Source organism: Phalacrocorax aristotelis, chromosome 1 (assembly GCF_949628215.1).
Source record: "Phalacrocorax aristotelis chromosome 1, bGulAri2.1, whole genome shotgun sequence".
Classification (NCBI taxonomy): Eukaryota; Metazoa; Chordata; class Aves; order Suliformes; family Phalacrocoracidae; genus Phalacrocorax; species Phalacrocorax aristotelis.
Genome location: NC_134276.1, coordinates 58,822,729 through 58,847,734, shown reverse-complemented (window position 1 = coordinate 58,847,734; position 25,006 = coordinate 58,822,729). Strand labels below are relative to the sequence as shown.

Sequence of the window (25,006 nt, the reverse complement as noted above, 5' to 3'; positions counted from 1 at the left end):
ATGCTATAAAGTTTTTTACACTTGCATATATCAGGAAGATGGGGAAAGGAACATCTGGAAGTCTATAAAACTGCTACTCATCAACATCAACGGAGAAAATAAATAAAAAAAAAACAACAACCAAACACAAAAACAAAGGCAAGAATGCTGAAAACATTAGAAAATGTGATATTTCTTTTCTGCATGGACCAGAGAGGACAGGTAGTCTCTTTTGCTCAGCGTGGTTACAGCGTGCACATCACCCAGGCGGTATCGGCTTCCCTCATTGCTAAGCAACACCATGCCACATTATCTCAACTGATTCAAGGGAGGGAAGTTGATTCAGAAGCCACTGAAAAAAGCAGAAACTAGATAAAAATGGTTGCGCAAATCTCACACACACAAGCCTGGATCCTGCACAGTCAGAGCAAAAAGCAATTAAGGAAAACTCTGCAATACACAGACACACACAAACTGAAGCAGAATTAAAAAGACAATCCACATACAGAAAGACAGAAGAAAGGAGAAAATGAAGCAGGTAAGACAGGAAGCAAACAGCACTGCTGTCTCACCTCAGGTATTCTAAGACTAGAACAATGAATTACATACTTCTTCCCAGGGAGTAAAAACCAGGAAAACAGCCAGAAAGCCACTAGAGACATAAGAGCATAAGTCTGATCCACACTGAAAACACAGCTTGCACACAGTTGAGGATTTTTGTTACAAAGACTGAAATTCAATGGCAGGAATGAATATGAAACACTGAATTATGAACTACTTCAAAATCAAAATGCTCATTAACTCTTCTGAACAATAAACGTCTTCCCCTTCACTATGACCCTAAATTCTATTAATGTATGTATGTCTTACACGTTTGAATAGTTGCATTAAAATCTTGTTATGAATATTATCCAAAACAAAACAATATACATTAATATACTAAATAAATCCATTATGTATGCAAATATTCAGAAAAGCTCATCCATACAAGTTTATTTTAATTGAAATTGAAATTTGTTCTCAGTGATAAGGATTGAAAACAATCACATTCAACTACACATTCCATGCACATAATTCATGCAATAGAAGCCAACATATGTATATAATTATTGCCATGATGTGCTGGTTTTGGCTGGGATAGAGTTAATTTTTTTTCACAGTAGCTAGTGTGGGGCTGTGTTTTGGATTTGTGCTGAAAACAGTGGTGGTAACAGAGGGCTGTTTTCATTACTGCTGAGCAGGGCTTACACACAGTCAAAGCTTTTTCTGCTTCTCACCCCACCCCACCAGCGAGCAGGCTGGGGGTGCACAAGAAGCTGGGAGGGGACACAGTCAGGACAGCTGACCCGAACTGACCAAAGGGGTATCCCACACCATATGGAGTCATGCTCAGCACATAAAGCTGGGGGAAGAAGGAAGGGGTGAATGTTTGGAGTGATGGCGTTTGTCTTCCCAAGTAACCCTTACACGTGATGGAGCCCTGCTTTCCTGGAGACGGCTGAGCACCTGCCTGCTCACAGGAAGCAGTGAATGCAGTCCTTGTTTTGCTTTGTTTGGACATTCAGCTTTTACTTTACCTATTAAACTGTCTTGATCTCAACCCACGAGTTTTCTCACTTTTAGCCTTCTGATTCTCTCCCTCATCCCACTGGGGCGAAGTGAGCGAGAGGCTGCGTGGGGCTCAGTTGCCACCTGGGGTTAAATCATGACACCATGGCTCCTGGACCTGCTTAAGCCAGCACAAACTAGGACTGAGACAGAAAGAGGTGCTCCCTCATCACCATATATTCCTGCCTTCCAGCAGCCACCTCCTTTCCAGCTCCTGTTTCACGCACAAGAAGCACTCAGAGCAGCAACATGGAGAAGGAAGGTCTCCCCACCTAGTCAGCCAGGACAAGTGACAATATAAACATATTAGCTATCACTCTCCTGAAAACTCAGGAAAATGCAAGATGTGTATGGGAGCAAGACAGTACAGGGGCAGAAAGACTGTCAAAAACAGGATTATTAGATCAGGCTTTTTGACCAACAGCAGGCTACCTAAATCAGATGCTATTCACCCAGGAATTTTAAAGTCACTCCAACACACAGCCACAGAACTATTAACCACGCTGCCTAGCTTCCCTCTAAGCCAAACTTAAACAAGATACAAAAAGGTAAGGATGTGCTGCTCATTTCAGTAAAAGGGCTCCAGGAAACTACAGGCTGGTAGCTATAAGGCTCACCCCTACACTGAGAAAATTGAGAAATTTTAAGAACAGAAAAGCAGATATGCAAATAAACATGATACAGGAGTGCCATCATGACATGGCTTCTTTTACAAAAAAAATTCTGACATATGTGGATAAGAAGTATGGTATGTGTGATGTATATATATACATATCACAGAATGGCAGGGGTTGGAAGGGACCTCTGGAGATCATCTTGTCCAACCCCCCTGCTTGAGCAGGCACACCCAGCACAGGGGGCACAGGAACACATCCAAGCGGGTTTTGAACATTTCCAGAGAAAGAGACTCCACAGCCTCCCTGGGCAGCCTCTTCCACTGCTCTGGCACCCTCACAGGAAAGGAGTTTTTCCTCATATCCAGGTGGAACTTCCTGTGTTCCAGTTTGTGCCCATTGCCCCTTGTCCTCTCATTGGGCACCACCAAAAAGACTCTGGCCCCATCCTCTTGACACTCACCCTTCAGATACTTATAAGCGTTGATAAGATCCCCCCCTCAGTCTTCTCTTCTCCAAGCTAAACAAAACAAGGTCTCTCAGCCTTTCCTCAAAAGGGAGATGCTCCAGTCCCCTGATCATCTTTGTGGATCTCCGATGGACTCTCTCCAGTACTTCTCTGTCTTTCTTGAACTGGGGGGCCAAAAACCGGACACAGGATTCCAAATGTGGCCTCACTAGGGCCAAGCAGAGGGGGAGGATAAAATCCCTTGACCTGCTGGCCACACTCCTTTTCATGCACCCCAGGATACCATGGGCCACCCTGGCCACAAGGGCACATTGCTGGCTCAGGGTCACCTTGCTGTCCACCAGCACTCCCAGGTCCTTCTCAGTGGAGGAGCTGCTTTCCAGCAGGTCAGCCCCCAACATGTACTGGTGCATGGGGTTGTTCCTCCCCAGGTGCAGGACCTTATACTTGCTTTTGGGGAATTTCATGAGGTTGCCCTTGGCCCAGCTCTCCAGCCTGTCCAGGTCTCACTGAATGGCAGCACAGCCTTCTGGTGTAGCAACCACTCCTCCCAGCTTGGTACCGTCAGCAAACTTGCTGAGGGGACACTCTGTCCCTTCGTCCGGGTCACTGATGAATATGTTGAACAGGACTGGACCCAGTAAAAACCGCTGGGGAACAGCGCTAGTTACAGGCCTCCAACAAGACTCTGCACTGTTGATCACGACCCTCTGAGCTCTTCCATTCAGCTAGTTCTCTATCCACCTCACTGTCCTCTCATATAACCCACACTTCCTAAGCTTACCCAAGAGGATGTTACGGGAGACAGTGTTGAATGCCTTGCTGAAGTCAAGATAGACAACATCCACTGCTCTCCCTTTGTCAACCCAGCCAGTCACGCCATTGTAGAAGGCTATCAGGTTGGTCAAGCATGATCTCCCCTTGGTGAGTCCATGTTGACTGCTTCTGGTAACCTTCTTTTCCTCTACATGCCTGGAGATGACCTCCAGAATGAACTGCTCCATCACCTTTCCGGGGATGGAGGTGAGGCTGACAATATAAATATACAGTTATAAACATGAATACATATATATATTTATATAGTGTGCTTGGATCTCTAACAAACCTTTGACAATGTCTCTCACCACAGGCTTTTAAAGAAATTGAACTGTCATGGGATAAGACGGAAGGTCCTTCTGTGAATTAACAACTGGTTAGATAAGAAACAGCACAGGAATAAATAGCCAGTTTTCACAACAGTTCTGGTTTTGCATTTGTGTTACTCAATATATTCATTATTTATGTGGAAAATGGAGCAAGCAGCAAAGTAATAAAGTTTGTTGGTGACTACAGAGTCAGGAGAACTAACTATGAAGAGCTGCAGAAAGATTTGTCAGGTATTTATACACACACAACACAAAGTAATAGCCAATATAGTGAATGGAAACCCTGGAGCCATGCAGTTTCATTAAAGTGAGGAATCACTCACTCCAGATGGCAAAGCTCGGTGCTGGTTGGGAGAGCAATGGGAATGTTGGGAGTGAGCAGGTCAAGGATACCCAATGCCATAGGGAATACCACGGTGCCACTGCAAATCCTCAGCGCAGCCTAGAGCTGCTGCTCTGAGACACCCTCCTTGGATAAGCATATAGCAGAATGAGAAGAGGTTCAAAGAAGGATGAAAACAACGGGAGGCTTGGAGCAGCTTTAATCTAAGGAGAACTAAACAAACAAGTACTTTTAGATTAGAAGGGGAGATGGATGAGATGACAGACATAAGACCAGGAATGATATTATAGAGAAAGAAAATAGGAAACCATGTCTCGGAATAAATGAATTAAGCAGTAAAACATGAAGTTTATCAGGCAGCTTGTTTAAAAACAAGAGGAAAAGGAGGTACTTTTTCCATACTATAATTAATTGCAGAACCTATCGTCACAGGATGTTGTGAAGGCAAAAATTTAATACAGATTAACGCATGATTATGTGTATTCATAAAAGAATGTCTGTCAAGGACTGTTAAACAAAGATGCAGACATGACTTTCTTGCTCAAAGTCCTTGAACTGCAGCCTGCCAAAACCTAGGAGGGATCACTGTCTTTCCCAGCACTTTCCCCCCTAAGCATTACTACTAGCCATTATTAGAGGTAGGATGCTGGACTAAACCAGATCCCTGGCTGGAAACATCAGGGCTAAATCCTATATTACAGGCCCAGGAATCTTCAGCAAGATGTGCAGTGCTGGGAAGCCTCATCTTTTGATGTCCATCTCCTAAAGCATTACCTCTTCCACTCTCTTCTTGAGGATTCCTCCCAGGAACATCCCATAAGCAGCAGCTGCTGAAGCAACAGGACAGAAAGATTTGCTTCCTATTGGAGAGCTGCACTTGATTAGGCATGGTCCTGTTAGATGAACACAACTGTGCTACACATTTCTAGACTGCTTTAGGTGTGGCCAGCCAGTAATTTTGCCTACATTAAACAATCAGATTTACCTACTTTTGTTTTGTGTCCTGGTACTAAAGTCCTTGTTGGAGCTTGAGTTATACAAGAAGAACTCCTGCCTCCCACTTTAAATGGCTGAGTTCAATTGCAGCGCTGTGCTAGTGAATTTGAAAGCCGTTTGAGAAGTTGCAGTTTCTGAAAGGCAGGAGCAGAAGGGAATAAGGAAGAAGAAGGAGGAAGAAGAAAGAGGCCACTCTACTTCTGCAGGGATTCAGAAGCTGATTGGCAAGAGAAGGCACTACAGACAGCATTAAAGCTTGTTCTGCCTTCATGTCCCCTGCCACTCGTGCAGCTCTCCTCCCAAGAGCCTCCTAAAATGGCTGGCAGGCAAACTACGAATCTGGGAGATGTCAAGAAAATGGGTTCTTGATGAGATCTATGAGGCACTAACAGATTTATGCAACCACTTATAAGGCAAGATATATGCCCACTTGCACAGCCTTACCACTACATTATAAATAGTTATATTTTGTGTCTAGCAGCTAACCTGTTGCATTTCTCACCTGTTGTTAAAAACGCGCTTAAAGTGCCTTAAAGAAAGTATATAATACTAAGTGAGCTTCCAGTGAGAAGCGAATTTGCATTTCTCAGTATTGCCCATTTTTAGCTCAAGTACCTAGAAAATATTTAGAGCTTAGGTATGTTATTTCTCTTGGGAGAAACGAGTAGAGCTGAAACCCAGATAAAATCCTTCCCCTGGGAAGTAGGAATCAGTCATGCGGACACTTCCAACTTGAAATTTCTTTCCAGATAGCAGCCTGCTCAACAAGATCTCTCATGCACTCTCTCTCTGCTTCCACACACCATCTCTTACGTTTTTTATTAAGTTCCCGCATGCAGGCGTATACAGTTTCACAACACCACCAAAAAATAAAAGAGGAAAAAAAACCCCAATCTGTTCTAGCACTGTATTGGGCTCAGCTGCCATTTCAGCTGCCCCATAACTTCTACAGTGGGTGGTGGCTTTTCCTGTTCTGCACAAATCACTCAAAGCCGCAGAGACTGGAGACTACCTTTATGCACTGTCCAGGCTCTCAGCTGTACAGCACTAACCACGCGAACCTCCACATAAAACAACAATCGATTCCTACTGGCTCCTGCGATAGGCTTGCAATGGAAGAGTTGCCCACATTTTCCTTCCTGTGCCAAAGATAACACTAACAATAACTCTCAGCATGATATGAAATACATCCTAGCAGCTTGTTAAACAAAGCTCAGTCACTGATGTGCCTTATGCTGTTGTGTGAAAAGGTCAACTCTTCCTTGAGATATTAGCACCACTTGTCAGATGGCAGTAAGTCTGGTGGTACTTATTTTATCATGTTCTTGGGCTTACTTGCCTCAGCTCAGTGATTATACCACAAATTTCAATAGTGGCACTAAGATGACTGATTCACTGACTCAACCGTACTTTACCACTGTGATTTCAAAACAGCATCACTTATCTCAAAGTGCAACTCCATCCAGAACATCAGCTTCACGTAACGGCTACCCTACCTCTTGTGATAATGCTGTGCTCTCGCAACACCCTGCTTTATCTACAATTTCTCCAAAACTGTAGGTGCATTTGGACTACAGCTCTTGTCTAGTGCTTGGTACCTCAATTCTCTTTTCACACCTCTGAACTCCCACTAATTCTGAGACCATTTCTTAAATAAAAGCACTGTTGCTTTGACTCCAAATAGACAGAACCAGAGGTGTCTCCATGAACATTTCACTGGCACTATTCTGTAACTTACCACTGCTAGATACAGATCAGAATATATGACTCCAGGTCATTTAATAGCAGGTAAGTTATTACTCTAGGGCCACTTTTAGCCAACCAGCCCAACTGGACAGATATTGGCCATTAGAAGTCCTGACCCGTACCTTCCTAGTAACACCCAGAATCATGCTGATTCAGTCACGGGATCCACCACCAGGCACTTTTATGACAAGTATAAGAGGTTTGGGAAAACCAGACCTCATTAGCATGGTCAACTGTTTAGTCCAAATAGAAGATATTTGAAAACTATCTTACAAAAGGAAGAGGAGGACAGTTTTTTCCCCTCTCAGACCAGAGGTTAATATTATCTTGTTCCATGCTCTTCTGTTTTCAACACTAACTCTTCCCATTTTGTACTAAACATATAGTCAAAAAATGAGCCTTAACAACTTCCTCTGTATTAGAGACCCTTTGAAGTTAATGTTAAGATATATTTGTCCATCCTGGGTTTTTTCAGCCCCTGAAATTCCTTTCATGTTTCCAATTTCAGCAGCTTATGATCCTGGTATTTTTCAAACAAACCCTACAAAGGAATGGAAACAATGCTGCACCAAGCTCCACAGCTTTCTGCAAGACCTCCTCACCAGCAAGACACTTTGCCATAATAGTTCACAGTTCACCTAATATCAGACATATTCTTGACAAGTTGTTTTTAAATGTACCACTGCCTGGAGGGGTGTTTGGCGGGTACCACACCCCCTGCCCTCATTTGTTTCTATATACAGCTTCTAGACTTTGCTCCTCTAAACTGCTAGGTGCTCCAGACATCTTATCTACAAGGTGTCTCTGCAATCACCAAGCCTATTCTATATTCAGGTTCAGTTTACAAGCCGAACTGCTGTAGCAAAGAATGTTTTCCAGGGAAATTTGCTAAACCCTTTGGGTACTAGTAATACAACATGCACTGTCATAAAAAGATGCGATTTTTAATATGCTACTTTGTGTTTTTCAGGAATCAGAGGCAAGGAGTCAGGCAATGAAGCCAACCACCAGCAGTGCTCTGACTGCTCAGCACAAGCCTCTGTGTTCAGTCTCAAGGCCATCGTTAAGGGGGGAATCTTTCTGAGACTATTGTCTCAACGAAACAAAAGACTATTTAACTGCTCCCTCATTTAACCCAGATAGAAAGCTGTTGTCATTCCAGTTGTCTTTAAGAGGGTCTGCAAATATCCATAAATCAAAGATTAATATATTCTGCCACCCGATGACTATCCCTTCTACATCCAACTGCAGAAAGCGGAAGCGCTTAACTTTTCATACTGTTAAAGGAGGTCAGCAGACATATCTATGCAAAGCAGCTGATTTCTGGTACCAAGTAATATCCAAGTGAAAACTAAAGAAGTCTCAATAATGCCAAATGAAGGCTTGGATGTAACCACAAGGGGAGCACCTGGGGGAAGGGAGAAGGGCATGTAAAACCACTGCAAACCCCATCACATCACGAAGAACATTTTTTTAATCCTCTGACTTCAATAAGACCTGAAGGCAAAACAGCCTTGGACTACAAACAAGAATGGAGCCTGAAGACTGGACTGAGCTCCTGACCACTATAAAAAGGAAAGTTCAAGTATAGCCCTTTTCAGTTTCTTTAAGCATATATGAGATTGTTTGATTTTGATTTTGTTTTCAGCCTTGCCTCTGCTGAAGAAGTCTCTCTAACATTACAGGGTAATGTATTTCTAGACTCCAGGCACCCTTTGGTCAGACTCACAGAAAAAGTCTTCCTAGTCTCTGCAAAGCAAAATAGAATTCAGTAGCATGAAGTGGTCTGCTGTTGCTTATGTAAATGAAATTTTGCTATAATAGCTTTTTAAATAAACTGTCTGCTCCCTTCCTCAAAAAGCTGAGGTTATCACAGCAAGGAGACAAGTATAAAATAAACATGCCCACAACAGTATACAGTTTCCAGGGATTGTGCCTGGGAGGAGGATCTGCTTGTAGGTTATTTCATTCTCCCCCCAACATGTGAAATGGCAGGAAATTCAAGTTCACATGTGTAGGGACAGAAATCACATCTGAATACACTACCAGACACGCACAAAGCAGTCTGCGGGGGAACATGAGGTGAAAATCCCTCAAACACAGATAAGCACATCGGAAGTATGTCTCAGGCTCATACATCTCAATCATTTTAGGTCCTCTCCAACTGAAATATTCTATTCTACTCTAACTTCCCAGGCTAGGACTAGTAGCAGTAGTATCACGGACCTTGTTTGGAAGAACTGGTTATTTTTCTGCAGTAAAGCACAAGTTATAACAAAAAACTCCACTTTTCTATGCATCTCTCCTTCAACATTTAAGAAAGATAAAGTTATATTGTAGTCTGCATCTTGGCGATGTTCCTTTTGACTTGCCTCCATGGCCGAATATATACTTTACTAGTACGTGAAACTTGGGGAAGTAAAAAAAAAACACACCACAAAAAAAAACCAGCATAAGACTATTTTTGAAGTTTTTAGATTAATTTTATGGACCAAACGAAAGAAAGAAAACAGATGACTTAAGTCATTATTGGAAAGTAAACACATTAGCAAGCACAAAATTGTACATTAAAATTGCATTTGTCATTTGCATTTGGAAGGAACTAAACTTAAACCACTAAGATGTCTTAAAAGTCAGCTGAAAAATGCATCAGCAAATGAAAGAAAACTTTACCAAAAAACAAGACTGCTATCTAAAACAGAATGATTTATGATGCAATGGAGAGATTAAGAATTGTTGACCATAATTAATTTTTCAATACACCAATAGTCAAATTTACTAAAATATCAAGGAATTCTATTAGGTATCTAAAAAACCCTAAGCCTGCGAGATACCTAATTTGCATGGTGCCTTCAGTTAGTTACCTGCAGTTCTCTCTGTGCTTCAAGCTTTAATGCACATATTCTTAATTTTCTCCCATCTGATTACTTTGTTCATAGATTAAAAGGAACAAAGGAAGAAGAAAAAGCTTTCCTACTTTTTGAGCTCCCACACGAGTTCTCAGTCCTGAGTTTATGCAAAATGAAATATTCTCTCTGCATCTGGTTGCTAAGTTGAAAGCAAACATGTAACGCAAAAGCTTTTCTGCTTCTCAAAAAATACTTGGAAAAATGTAAAAAACAGAACTTTACTCAGTGTAAAGACACTAAAATAGAGCTCTAAAAAATTTAAAAGGTAGCTTCCCTTCAGTTGCCTTATATATTTTAGATGACTGCACACAATGGATACAATAAATGACAACACAAAAGGCGCATCTTTTGACCTACTTAATTTGAGAAGTCACTGCTACAAAGTGCTTTATTTAAGTGAAACTAACACCTACAGGTAAGGCCTTCCCAGAAGTAGGAATTACGGCTGAATTTTAATTTGCTGGTTTTATTCTCAAGAGGAAGTTTTTTAAAAAAGGACATTTACATAATTTTTACCCACCCTGGTGTCAACCTGCTCACTGTCCACAGCTCTGCCGCTTCACAAGCTCTGTATTAAACATTACAGCCACCTCGCATTACCAATTTTAAGTTACTGTTTCCAAGTTGTTGCTTCCAAACTGAAACAATTTTACTCAAAATCCCCGTGAAATACTAGCACACTGCTGCCAGCACGGATCTCTCATTACTATTTAAAGAAAACGCATCCAAGAAGTTCATCATTTTCTTTGCCGGTTTCTCGGTGCTTTCGCAGGTCCCCGCTTCAGTTCTGTCCGAACTCGTGCTGCCCCAGCAGGGACAGCGCAGCAACCTCGAGGCCGCCCCAGCAGAGCCCACAGACTTTCATGGGCCTCCAAGGAAGCACACGCAGAGACACGGCGTGCAGCGGCCATAAAACCCGTGCTCTGCTTCAACCAGGCCACAGAGTAAGACCATGAGTTAACGTTTTGCATTACAGGAGATTCCTAACCCATCTATGCAAAAATAGCCCGTAAGAATGCTGGAACGCTTCAGAAAGAGAGATGTTTCCCCCTGCTTTGGAAATAATTGTTTATGGTTTCCATGTTTTGACACCTGGTTGTTTTTTAAGGTTACAAAAGTGAAAATATGGCTCAATTTCTCTTTTCCTACCAGTAGAGGCTGAATTCGAAATTGCACGCAGCTAAAGAACACCAACTTTTCTGGCTCACTGTGCAGACAAGGACCCTCTCAGTGGGACGATTATCCAGGAGTCAAGCACAGAAGCAGCTGGTGTCAGAAGAGAGCCCACTTACCTAAGGAGAGGCATGGAAGCCCTTCCTCCCTCCTGCCCCACCAAGAAATGCCACCTGGAATTTTTCTGCCTGTTAAAAGTTATGTTTCTGCAGAAATCAAGAGAAGGCTGTACAGAGGCAACTTATGTCAACTTTTCAGGTACTTATAAAATGACACCAAAGAGGGGATAAGGACTGTGGCACCAACTGCAAGTTTTAACTGACCAGCTAGGGTGACGCTTCAGGGGAGGTACCAGCAACCCCTGGAATGCGTGCAAGCAGCCCAGTTATGCACAGCAACTCACATGGAGAATAAAGGTTCACACCAGACAGGATCTGAAGTCCTAACTATGCTAAAATAAACTCTAAATACAAACCAGTCTATTTTCTAGCATTGCAAAAATTTTGATAAGCTCTACTAGCTGTTACAGATTACAGAAATAGACCTCATTTTGCTCAACAACTGTAGCACAGTATTGAAAAGCTACCAACACACTCAATCTTTGCAGTAAGGGACTGCGGGTGGGAGGGGGGGGGAAGAAGAACAAGTCCACATGCCACACTGTATGCTGGTGTCTAGCCAGCCCTGATTCTCCCCTTCGCCCGGTAAGATTTCCCCAGGTCACCTCCAGCATGCTTGAGAAAACAGTATTATTCTCAGCCTGTGCAACACAGCAAAGTCAGCAGGAGCATCCCGTGGATAAACTGTTCCTACCCTTCAGTTATCAGCCGTGTTCAAGGCCAAACCTGCAGTTTCACCATTCACGTTATCTCCTGGGTTTCATCCCCATTTACCAAGTCTACGCAGTTTTTTCTGTATCATTGCTTCAGAAAGTTCAGCCTCTAAGTGAATTACACTTCTTTGTTCACCAAGTCAAGTTTAAATAACACTGCTAGAAAAACCACTGAGGTTGTTACTAAGCAAAGCAGACACAGAGTCACGAAACTGACATTTTCACCCTTCTTGCAACAAAGTATGAGTCTTGCAACTACTAGGGCTAGTTAGTAGTCAGTTAGGAAATACTAACTATGTGTACAGTTTGGGAGACTTATGGCTTTGTTCTCATCTGTCTGAAGTGCTTAAGATGGGGAAATAGATAAACAACTACCTATGAATTCATTAGACCTTTGTAAATTAAGGAAAAAACTGGGTTTTTTTTTTTTAATGGAAGAGAATGTAATGAAAAAGAAATTTATTTGATTATTCAATCCTTTTAAAATCTTTTCCCGCCAATTAGTAAATTCAAAGCATGAAGGGCCAGCAGAGCAGACAAATGCAGTACTGCTTTAAGGGAAAATAAATAGTATGCTACCACAGTCCTCAGCTTGCAAAGTGACTCTGACTTTTTGCATGTTCTGCAAAAATAAAATATCCTGTGGGCAGCTCTCTTAATGGATTTGTTCAGTGAGGAGCCTTCAAAGTTGCCTTCATCTAAGAAAAAAAAAAAATTAGTGGCTGTCTCAGTAAGGAATCCATTCTACCAGGCAGCAGAGAACCTCTGTGAATGGATGTAAGTCATAGCAGCACCTTACTGAATTCCTACAGCAAAGTCAGGCTTGCTTGGAGGGTCTAAAAATGATCAGAAGTATATAAATGAACTCCTTACTAAAGACAGTTTTTAAAAACAAGGGTGATGCTTTAAAGCTTTCATAGTTTCTAACATCTTATGGAAGAGAATCAATGCTTCACTAACATTTTTGGTATTTTATTCCCCTTTTTTATCTCTAGCATACCCAAGAAATTCCAAGCTACACTTCTGCTATCATCCTTCGGCTCAAAAAACAGAGACATACTAACCAAAATAGGTCATCGTGCCTTACTAACACTGATAAAATGACTAAGTATATGGTAACAAAAGGGAACCTTGAGGTTATTAATCACTAGCTGCTTTAGCTCAGCATAAAAATGAGTAATTACATTTGAAGAAAACAAATGTACAGAATATTTTATATAACACAAAAAATAGTGGTTAGAGGGGAAACATTAAAATTCAGAAGTGAAGAGCGAGACTGACAGATCCAGTGGTCCTGCAGCTAGGCTACACACGGTCTTTCTGGAAAGCCAATTGCCATGAAGCCAACCCCTGCACAGCAAGTCCTCCTGAAGGGCTCCTGCCCACAGGTAACTCTCTGTACTAGAACTGGATGACCCAGAGCAGAACAAAAGCTTCCCAGGGAACCAAGGGGACAGCCACAGCAGAGCAGCAAGAAAATGAACCATTGGCAGGATAATACAGTGTAGGAGCACATAAGGGATGTGGTCTGCAAGTTGAGTGGAAAGTTTAAAGATTTAAGAAGAATTGGAGCAGTTTTACACAGGCCAGTTTACCAGCAGGAAAAATCCCCAAGAGTAAGATCATAACTATGGAGTAGATTTCCCCCCCCCCCTTTTTAATGGAAGCTGTGGTATTTGAGACATCTGGAAGAAGCCTGAAAAAAACCCATCAGTCCTTATAGGGAGCACCCTTGAATCAGATTATAGATGCACAAAAGACAATATAGGACCATTGCCAAGATTCCTACAAACTCTGGCTCAAGCCTGCAGATACCTAAAACTCGTCCTTCAGTCAATCACTGAAACTACAGCTCTGCAGGCAATGGAAACAACAGGAACCTCACCCGACAAGTCACTGCACAAAAATTGAAGCAGGTAATATCATGGGTAAGTATCAATCAGAATAAAAGGTCCTGTTCATCAGAGAGTAAAAGACACACGTTTACTCTTCAAGGTGCCTGATCTGTTAAGTGACAGTAAAAGATACTGACTTGTAAATCCACGGGGGAAAAAAATAATTTAGATGGATTTCTTTTAGTGTAAAAGTGACTTAATTTAAAAAAAAAAAAAAGAAAAAACAACAACAAAAAAAACACCCAGACATTAATAGCCAGATTCTCTTAATGATTGATAGCTGTCTCACAATCAGTGTATGTTTCTTAAAGCTCTTCTTTCTTAATCACACAGTACAGTGCAAAGTATATGAAGAACTTACATGACAAAGTATAGAATTTAAAGACCACTTTAGATTTGAATCTTGTGATGATCACAAAGAAAATCTTCAGTTGACTGTATTCTGCCACAGGGGAGAAGGGAAAAAAGCCTCTACCAAATCCATCAAGACAACTGTCCAATACCGGGCAAGCAATTTGCAATCTTTCCAAATCATACCAACCATACACAAGATCTGTTGCAACATTTAAAGGCTTCATACCAAAAAACTTTTAGCTTTTTTGGGCCATCAAAACCCCAGATGAGCCTCCAAAGATATGCATTCCTTCCTTACTGTTAAGAAAGCTGTAGGACTAATGGAAAAAGAGTATTATTTGAAACTTGCGTACTTACACTTTCGTTGAAGATGTAAATGAACAGCTAACAAGTTCTGTGTCTCTCTACCAGCAACAGTTTTGGCAGTACATTTACTGAAACTTTACAAAACACAAACAGTGTGTCTTTTCACCACATTCACCTTATCAATGGAAGAGATAAATATGGATATTATGGATATATACTATGGAATGCTGTCATAGATAGTAAGCGCATTTAAAAAAGGGGGCTGGGAAATAAAAACATGCACAGAATTCAAGAAGGAAAGAGATGTAAATATTGTGCAAGTAATCAATATATTCAGGTTTGGAGAACACCAAATATTTCTTACTACCTGAAAACCTCATAAAGTAGCATCAGTAACATCCCACCTTCACTAAAGGTATAATTTAGATTGCAGACTCTTTGCCCTTTATTTCAAGAAAAAAGCCATATATCAATTGATTTGTAGTGATTAAATACATTTTCTTAATCTCAGCCTTCCAACAGCGACAGTACTGTCGGATTTATTTTTGCTCACAAACAGTCGTTAAAACTAAGACAGAGGAATGGTTTTTCCCAGGACTGCTGACAGCAGCGCACATGATGTGCAGAAATATAATCACAGAACCTCAATTTCCATCATGTTTTTCTTTCACCCTGAAAGAAATTCAGCCTACTAAAACACAGAGTATATGCGTATGGGAATTTCAAAGTGGAGAAAGAAGATGGAGATAAAGGGTAGACAAAAGAAACAGCCACAAAGAAATGTGTTTCTGTTCTTCCCTCTTACATGAACTAATTGCATATTGGGTAAGGATAAACCCCCACAACATTCCACGTGTTCAAAGGTCAAGACTTTTGCTTTTCAACTGTCCCTGTCAAATTTTACTCCCTGAAGAGAACAGCACGAAGCTGCCCCATAGCGCACACCCTCTCAGACTTGGGGGTTAAGGATTCTAGCTCCGCACACCGTAGTGTTGCATCAGGCACCAACGACGCAGCCCTCAAAGTTGAGCGCTATAACACAGCGCACTTAAACAAGAAGTACAAACAACAAGCAGTGAGCCAAGAGCTTCTAATGGCTATTCCTGTCTATTCCAAAATAGCAGGGACATGGTATTAACACCATTGCATTCACTGTATTAACATTCAAGGGACTCGTTTCCCCTATGTTGCTGTGTGACTTTAATTTCAAAACGGAGCTCCTCTCTCTTGATGCTTTAAGAGCATCACTGTCAGACAAGCCTAGCCCCACTGAAAGCACCCAGCCAAGAGAGAGCCCCTGTGTCCCCACGCCCAGTTACAGAGGACCCACTCCAGCTGCTGCACCAGGTATTAGAAATCTTTCTTTCCCAAATGCAGAACTACAGATACACAAGGTAGAGTCCTCAAAACAAGCACCCGGATCATTGCTACTCCTCCTTGCAGTCCCCCGCAGCACAAGGAATTTGATTAAACTCCCTCAACAGGAGAACACTAAATAAACACTGTAAATTAAACAAAACCATGCTGATGATCTAGTTGCAATTACTTCCAATTGATTTGAGTCTTTATTGTCCCCTTAAGCTTTACACTTCGTAGATAAAAAAGGATCAGGCCTTACTGGAGGCATACCAAAGAAGGAGTTATGAAACTTTCCTTAAACACATTCAAAAGTAACCAGACTAGCTTGTCCCCCTGACGAGATTCCAATTAAATTCAGCCTGCAAATCTAAAGAAAAAAATAGGCTATTCCAGGATTTGTGATAAACAAGGAAGTTAATGCTTAGAATAAATTCAATCATTGGTTAATAGACACACATACAAATTATAAATGGCCGCAGCATATTTTATTTCACAGAAGTCAAACACTGCCAAAAGACTTTAGGAAACTTTTACCCAGCTGATACTGTACAATCCAGCTCTCAGGCATTTCAGCCTTTTCCAAGTTGAGCCAAACTGTCGCTTGACTGCAACGGGAAACATGCACACAAGTGCAGTGGGGTTGCTTACTGCAATTCTAACGCTCTATGGGAAAACAAAAGCAGATATTCTTATTCCACCCCTGGGAACTCATGCAGAAAAATCCTGGAGTTACTTGCAGATTTTCAAACACCCTCTTAGGTCCCGTTATATATTATCAGGTTGGTTTTATAATTAATTTTCAGATATTAATTTCATTAGGCTCAATCTACTTGCAAGGGCCAGACCTATTATTTTGATTAACTTTCTCTTCCATGTCTCCAAATCACATTTTCCTTGCCAAGCTGGAACCGTTCTCAAATCACCATTCTCTCAAATTAATTCTGCTCCAAGACTAACCCAGAATTACTGCAGATACAAGGCTTTAAAACTTCTAGAAGCATTTCACATTTTCCCATAGACATTTTTAGATGTATAGCTACCATTTTCCCTCCACAGCACACATCCAAGCCTCAGTTCCAATCTTAGGGCGCTTTTCAGTGCAAAGAATTTTGTTCATGTTGGAGGGGTTATTTTGTTTTGACAACAGCAGGCAGAAAAATAGAATATAGACTTTCCTCAGGAATTTTTCTGTTGAATTATGTTTACACAAAAAGGAAAATTCTTTGAGCTTTCTTGAAGGACAGACATCACCTAATTCTGCAGCTACAAACATCCTCATAGCACACTGATTTTGCAGAAAATCTGAATCCAGAGATGAAGGGGAATACTGAGACTCTCCCTGTTATTTTCTTTACATGACACTGGGAGGGAAAACACGGTTCTGTTATGGGCATCCATCTATTCAGGTACACACTTGAACAGCTCACCATCTTACAGCAAACTACTTCAGCTTTAATTAGGTTATTCTTTGTGTGTTAGCTGTTCTCATCACATCACCTATTTTCCACTTAAAGTATTTTAAGTAATAACATAAAATATGTATTTTCAAACACTACTCTCACTTTTAATGTGAGGAACTTCGAAGGAAAATTTGGTGGTTTTATCTACTGCCTAATGAAATTTTACCAACAGATCTAAGGGAGTGAAAGCAACCCTAGCAAATACTTGATTAAAAACAATACTGCATTCAGTTTTAATGCTTTCACAGACATGTCTGAATTTTCTTGAATATACGGATTGTTGGGTTGTTTGGGTTTTTTAAATCAGAGGAAAATTAAAAGTCTACAACTTGGTTTCAGAAAAAGAAAATGCTTCGGAACTCCATCTTCTCATCATAGGTCCAAACACATCCTACACACTACTCCATCACAACAGTCATCTAATTTTTCAGTCACATGCTTGTAGCATGCCACTATTAGTCCCTAGCTCTCCTCCATCACGCACTTTCTCTTCATGCAGGAGGACAGGAATAGCTTCCCTGTGTTGGGTTTTCTCAAGCACGGAGCTACCATCAAATGTCATTTGTGCATCCATTTCTTCAAATGATCCCTGAAGCCTTATTACAACTAGAAACTGCAACAATTTCTCTGGTGCCTTAGTGTGCAGTCACTGCACCCAAAATTAAGGGAGAAATGCTCATGTTCAAGGTATTGCCTGATGATAATTTCTTAGTTCAGAATCTGAAACAGTCCTTGATTTGCACCTAAAAAGCTGGACAACTGGAAGTAAACTTCATGTAGATATCCTGCCCTTACACCATCGCTTTCGTACTTCATTGGATAAAAGCACACTACCTCATGGCTATGGGAAGCATTTCCAGATAACGGTGGGAAATTGCACTTGGTGTCAATGCAGCCAAGGTTTTCGATAAAGATTTCACTTTCTGGACAGGCTTCATTCGTGCCAGGTTTGTTTCCTCCCCACTAAAAGCCACTACGTAAACGTGCTCATATCTGGTAATCATGAGCTAATAAAAATTGGGTTTTGCCCAACTGATACTCTTCCCCCAGCCCCTGCACAATGAAAAGCCAGCTGCTGCACAGCTCGCTCCACCACACACCTCCTGTCCTGCCAGCCTTTTCAACCCCTCTCTCAACACTGTCCTATTTACTCACTGCTAATTGGAAGGTTTGAAGCTGCATTTGCTGTTGAGCAGTACCTGTGTGACTGCCCAGCCAACACATGTGCCCATCGGGCAGCTGACAGGCAATGCAGATGACTTCCAGCAACAGCTGCAGTGATTTGGGTCTCTCCTCTATCTAGCACTTATGTTTTAATTAAGCTTCACTGTTTGTCTAATATGGTTGAAGTTGCCCAACAATTTACAGGGGTATAGACAGACAACAGCCAGAAACAAAGCAGCAGCATTACCATTCAAGCCTTAACTGTAAGTAATAGGAAAAATAATTGAGATGGAAAAACCTGCCCCAAGAAATTACCAATAGCAACTTCCCTCCTACAGGTCTATTTAGAAATTCTTCCCTTAGAAGTTCACTTCCAACTCATTCATTCTAGGCAAACGGATCCTATATCTTTGGAATTGTGCCATTTGTGACTTATCTCAAAATTCAAATATTATTAGTAAACGCAGAGCTGTGAGCAGCAGTTAATTAGAATGCCTCTGAAAACCTTTTTTATATTCAAATGGCAGAAGCCACTTGCCCTACTCTCCACTGCAATACTATCACACCATCTGCTTTGTCTTTGTTTTATTTATTTATTTGCTACTGAGGCACTTTGAGGATATTTTCTGCAAGCCTCAGGTTCAATATTTATTGCCTGTACATTCTAGGTATCTTCTCCTTTGTGCTTTTTTATTTTTTTTCATTGTTTCTAGTGTTTTATTTTTCATGGAACTGAAAATTATGCTCAACATTTCAAAGGACACGGGGGAAAAAATGGCGCTCTGCACCAAAACATTAAACAATTTTATCTTCCACATTACACCAGTTATTTCAGCTAAGCTGTAAAAAATGGCTAATGAACAACACAGGTTACAGCAGCACAACCATACAGTTGATCTTCCTACATGCACATACTAATGCCTCTGTTTAAAAAGCAACAAGACTATTGAACGTTTAATGTGTTAAAGGCAAATATTAATGGTTTCAGTTGTTACAAACACAATGCCAGAGATCTTCAGGAGGAATTTCCTTAAAAGTAAGATAAGAGCTGAGGTCTTCAAATAAAAAGCCTGGAAATTACCTCCAAGGAGGCTAATCTTACAGGTTCACACAAAAAAAGTTTAACTTCTATAATGCACTGAGACTACTTGATATATGAAGTTGTACAAACTCTTAATTCTCCAAAAGGTCAAGCAACTGAATCCCCCCTTCCTCATTTGCCCTTTAATATTTTTCATATTAAGGGCCTGAATACTAACCATTCCCTGGAAAATAAGAAACTCCAGAGAAAAAAACATCTTCTGCAAGTTCTTAGTTTTCACAGAGCTTTACCTTCCTTTTTAGCCTTGATGTTTGAGAAAATAACCTCAGGCAGGACAAACTAAACAAATCATACTTTTCCTTAATCTGAAAAAGACACTATTATATACCACTGCAAGATCTGGCCAGGGCCTTCTCAGTTGTAATCACTGTTATTGCAATCATAAGACTGTAGAGAATTAACAAAATGAAAACAAATCAAATTCATTTCACTTTGATGGCAAGCCATAAGCAGCAGCAAACTCCAGGATAATTTGAGAAATAAGAGGGAGGAAAGGAAGAACAGAAAAACATTCCTTAGCCCCCGAAAGACACCCCATGCTCCCTCCCCATAATCATAGGAAAACCAGGGTGGCCAGGGAAATGCTCCAAGTCTGTCTGATACCTGCTGTGTTCCCAGAGCCTCTGAATGATGGGAAACCCTGTTCCAACCAAAGAGTGATATCACCACATCCTCTCTTTTCCTCTTAAAAGAAGTTTATTCAAGATTTATTTTCATTTATTTACTAATGCAAGGGAAAAACACCTCTTGTGTAAGTAGCACGGAAGTCTGCTTGGCATTCCTGCCTCTCCATGAAAGACTGTTTAAACCCACCTTGTAATGGAAAAAGGCAACTACCAAAGACATACTTAGTATTTCATATAACTTAATAGTAGCCTTCCCCTCCCCTGAACTTTCAGGCCAAAATCAATGCCATACAAACCTGCTGAACAGGAAGCCTAATTATTCTAACATGTGCAACCGAAGCGATAGGGAGTTTCATAGTAAAACTGATAAGGAGTGACATAGAAGACTAATGAGCAGCCTACCAGTGCTCCATTGCTGGGCTAGCAAAGGTTCCTGCGGAACACCTTTGTATTGTTCAGTGGGGAGATGGAGGCTGGGACATGTCCAAAAATAACATTCAGAGATGGAAGAAATGAACACAGAATGTCTGCAGCTCAACTGCTTAATCTGGGCAGAGAAAGAAATTATTTGAAAGAGCATAACCAACAGAAAAATGCACAATGCAGAGCAGAAAGAGCCAATTAAATATACACAGGTTACTGAGCAGCTAGACCCTTTGTGCCACATTTGCTATTTGATTCAATTGACAAATGTCTTCTTGACCTGTGCCTGTGGTGCAGGTGACTGAAAATAAGGGTCCTTGATTAAGGAGACGCAGTCGTCAGTATTATTAGTGACCAGCGATCAAACAACTGGTCCTGCAATAATCATGAGTGAAAGACGCATTCAGGCCGACAGCGGCCAGCAGAAGCAGCAGCCCCAGACCTGAGAAGGAAGCAACCAACAACACCAACTCTCGACAATTAACGCTAGATTTTCCAGTTTACTAGTAAGTCACCTTTTGACCTAGAAAAACGTGCTCTTCCCTAGCAATTTTTCATTACCTGCACTCAAAGAGTTGTTTCAGCAGGGATGGCTTGCTACTAATGTTCAGGAAGTCTCAGCTTTTCCTCAAAGTTGTCCATATGATACGTCTCCAGCTGCAGAATTTCTGTAATACCTTGTGTATTATAAAAGTAGATGCTTTGGGGAGACCTATGCCTTGGGGGAGGAGGGGAAGGTCCCCTCTGGTTGCACAACTTTACCTTTTCACTTCTGTGTTAACATACCCAATGAAGGAGAGAGCATGAAAGGGCAATTCAAAGAGCCTTACAAGACAGTAGAATCACGTGTCAAATTAGAGTGTAATGGTCTCTTAATGTACTTTCATTATGGCAAATTCAGTTACCCTGCAAGCTCCAAACCATTACTTTGGCCCCCTCAAGTCAGCATATTTGGAAGGAAACCGGGATTGAAATCATCGTTACCATTACTAGTCATTTTAGAAATATTGTACCGCGGGACAGCAACCTCTACCAGTGATGCCAAGGAGGCAAAAAACCCTTGATTTTAATGGTAAGAAGCAGAGCACTGCATATGCAAAGCACCACCAGTATGGGAACCAGCAACATCACCTCAGAGAGAGTCTCCTACCTTTCAGTGGGCTTTACCACTACACCCAACTCATAACCTGGGGAAAAAAAAAAAAACACCATCTGGAACACCACCCCTGCCTTATACTAAAATACCACCCAACCCCTTGCAAGTATTTCTCATGACAAACGTGTATTTTACAGAAGTCATCTACTGTATGCCTCAGCATCTAGATTTCATGGCTTGAGAAAGTTCTTTCCTCCATTTTTCACAGTGACACAAAAACAGATTTCACTGTACAGCCTTTACTGCGTAACATTCCAGGGCACGTTACAAAAATCAGTTCCCTCCGAGGTCAGAGAAAACAGAACCGTAGCACCTCTGTGAACTTCACCAACAAGGCTTCATTTTATTTAAGTACCAACTAACAGAGCCACCATTCTTTAAGTCCTTCTTGACAACAAAACATGAAAAATAATTTCCCCCACTTATATTTCCAGACTAAAAAAAAAAAAAAAGTAGTTGCATACCCTGTTTCTCAAATCCCCCAAAAGGCATATCAAATTTTCAGTTCTCATAATATTTAATCGAGTCCACTTCATTACAGACAAGGCTAAAAAGCTCATCATGCTGCAATTGATTATAAACAAAATAGTACCCACATCTGTTAAAGACTGACCTAACTGTCTGATTCACCTACATTTCTGCAGGCCAAATTTACTGACATTTTGCACAAATGCAAAGCTGACTGAGCCTGATGACCTTTTATACCTCCGTAATTAGTCTTCTGTGCCTTTACAACCAGAAAAGCAAGTTGCCCCTTTAGTCAGCAGTCCATCTGTAAACTACAAACGTCACCATCTACTCAGCACCTACCAGTCAGAAAAGTACAGGCAAAAAAACCAAAAAAAACCACAAACACACCACCAAAACTACCCACACCCCCACAAGAAAACCCTACAAACCATAAGCTTTCAAGGTCATGATATTAAGTCTGGAAAGGCCCTTTTAAGATAAACATGCCCATTTCCAAAAGAAGAAACAGAAAAAGCAGGACAAGTTGGTGGACCAAATTCAATAAACAGCATTTTTATCATGCTTTTCTAAAAAAAGACAATATAAAATAAGGACACTGGCATAGACAAGAACCATGAAAAGACAATTAAAAAAAACCCAAACCAGAAACCAAACCCAGTAAGTTTAGTCCCTATCCCTAACATCGCTGTACAGTGTGAAGAATATAATGCAAATACACTAATTCTGCACTAGAATGTAACCTAGATTAATAATGCAGAGGTTTATCTGCAGAAAACATCCATTAGAACTTCATTATGTATATAATCTGGCTTTTGCAACCCAATCCTACAGTTGCAAAAAACATTTCCTAATTACAAATATAAATTTAAAAAGATGAGGCTAGTCAATTCTACCGGAGTGAAGTTTTGGATCCGGATCTCCGCTGCAGTCAGCGACACAGACCTGCATCTCGCCAAGCGGAGCAGAGGGGAGGACGAGGTCAGAGCACTGACCTGCACATCAAATTCCAATCTCGGGAAAGAGCGATGCACAACCATTAACAACCAGCGAAGACACAACTGTTCTGGGAAGACTTCCACCTTGCAAAAGCTGAGGCGACACAGCCAGCCAGCGACATGCATGTGATTCTTTAGCCTACTGGCAGCCCTGAAATTTCTCTGCCCACCAGCCAACTTTTTACTGCAAACACTGTGAGAACAATATGGTCCCATGGACCATCTTCACCATCTTCCTGCACTAACAGGTTCCAGTCTGAGAGTCATTACACCAGTCAGTCCCTTTTAGAAATCCATGCTCAAAAGGAAGCCAAAGACTTAATGCAAAAATATTTCAAACCAGAAAAGCATTTCTTTTGCATAGCTCCAGTGTGAAGCATACATCATCTAAAAAGCTACCAGCACTGGCAGCCTCATATTCATCAATGTCAAGAATTTTTATATTTTTTTAAAAAGATATGCTAATTTTAATCGTATATGAATTTCTTAAGTGGAAGTTTGGATTTTTTCTGAAGTCAAATTAATCTAAAATCAGCAGGGAAAGTTTACTGAATAGCTCTATAAATTCAGAATTCTCTACCTGAATTTTAATGCAGAAATACATCTCCTAAAGCAAGTCTCTCTCTTTTCTTTTTCAAACCATCATTTAAGTGGCATTTTCCCTTTGGTTATTTATCATCAACAATTTTCTTTCAAAAAGTTTGGTTACAAGTAGCATGTTTTAAGAGATTGGTTACACAATGACTAAGGAACTGTGTCAACCCTGGGGGGGGAAGTGGAGGGGTAAGATTTCCAATTTGAAGTCCAGCCATTAAATAGAAGTCAGGCTTTGGTATTACACACTCAATCTCTTACCAACTTCTGACATTTTGAAGTCCCATGTTACTGTGCGCTAAACATTCCACCCACTTCCCTAGTTTGTTTGGTTTGATCAATGAAATGGAGTGCTGAAGAAAAAAAAAAAAAACCACTATTTAATTGGCTATACACAAAACACAGCAAAAACTGAGCACAGAAAGACAGCTTTCTATACCCTTCCCATGATGACGATGGTTGGCCCTACTGCTAACAATCCCTTCCACAGCTACATTTCAACTTAAGGCTGTGGGCATTAAAAAAAAAAAAAAACAAAACAAGAAAACAACTTACAGTGAGTTTGGGCAGATATAGCGATGTTTAAGCTTTCAAAAATAGCCATCGTAATTCAGCGTATCACATATAACCCCTAATCTTTGCAATTTGCAAAGGAAAGAAACTCTACCCAACCCTAGAGCAAAACCATACCTAAGAGGACAAAGCTCTGAACCAGAAAGCGAAGACGTTAAGCAGGATCCCCGAGCCACAGAGTTGTTACACTTTGCCCAGCACCGGACGCTTCTGATACCAGGGAAAACCAAGGCGAAAGGGGAAAGCAGCTCTCCCCTGGCAGCAGTAACATCGTGCAGCGCTTAGCGGCAAGGTGTGCGCCAGGGTAACTCCAAGCCCCAAGATGCAGCGTGGCGGGCACAGCACCCACAGCTGCCGTCCTGCCGTGTCAGCCGGCGCAGAGTTTCAAGACCCCGGCAGGTCAGACACGTGAGGCACCGCTAAGAGGATTTTGTACTTTCTTGGTACGCAGGACCGCTTCTAAAAGGCTCAGATCCACTAATTAGCTAGATTCTGCAGTTCTCGCATAAATATCTGTAAGCAAGGCAAGGGGATATCTTAATGCAGAAGAACGTCTGGGACTTCCCTTAACTGGACTCCTTCAGAATTTTATTTTTGTTGGCTTGATTCCAACATCAGCTGCTTGCTGTAAATACATACTGGAAGAAATACACGGAGCAAAAGTCAAAGTATCTGAGAGATACAAATAATAAAACAGCTGAGCGAAATGGTTCC

At 41.2% G+C, this 25,006-nt stretch overlaps 1 protein-coding gene across 9 annotated transcripts in view; it reads right to left on the bottom strand.

Annotated features, from left to right (window-relative positions):
- The window catches only part of FARP1 (FERM, ARH/RhoGEF and pleckstrin domain protein 1), a 225,672-nt gene that overhangs the window by 199,092 nt on the left and 1,574 nt on the right, over positions 1-25,006 (bottom strand). The gene's annotated exons all lie outside the window — the stretch shown is intronic.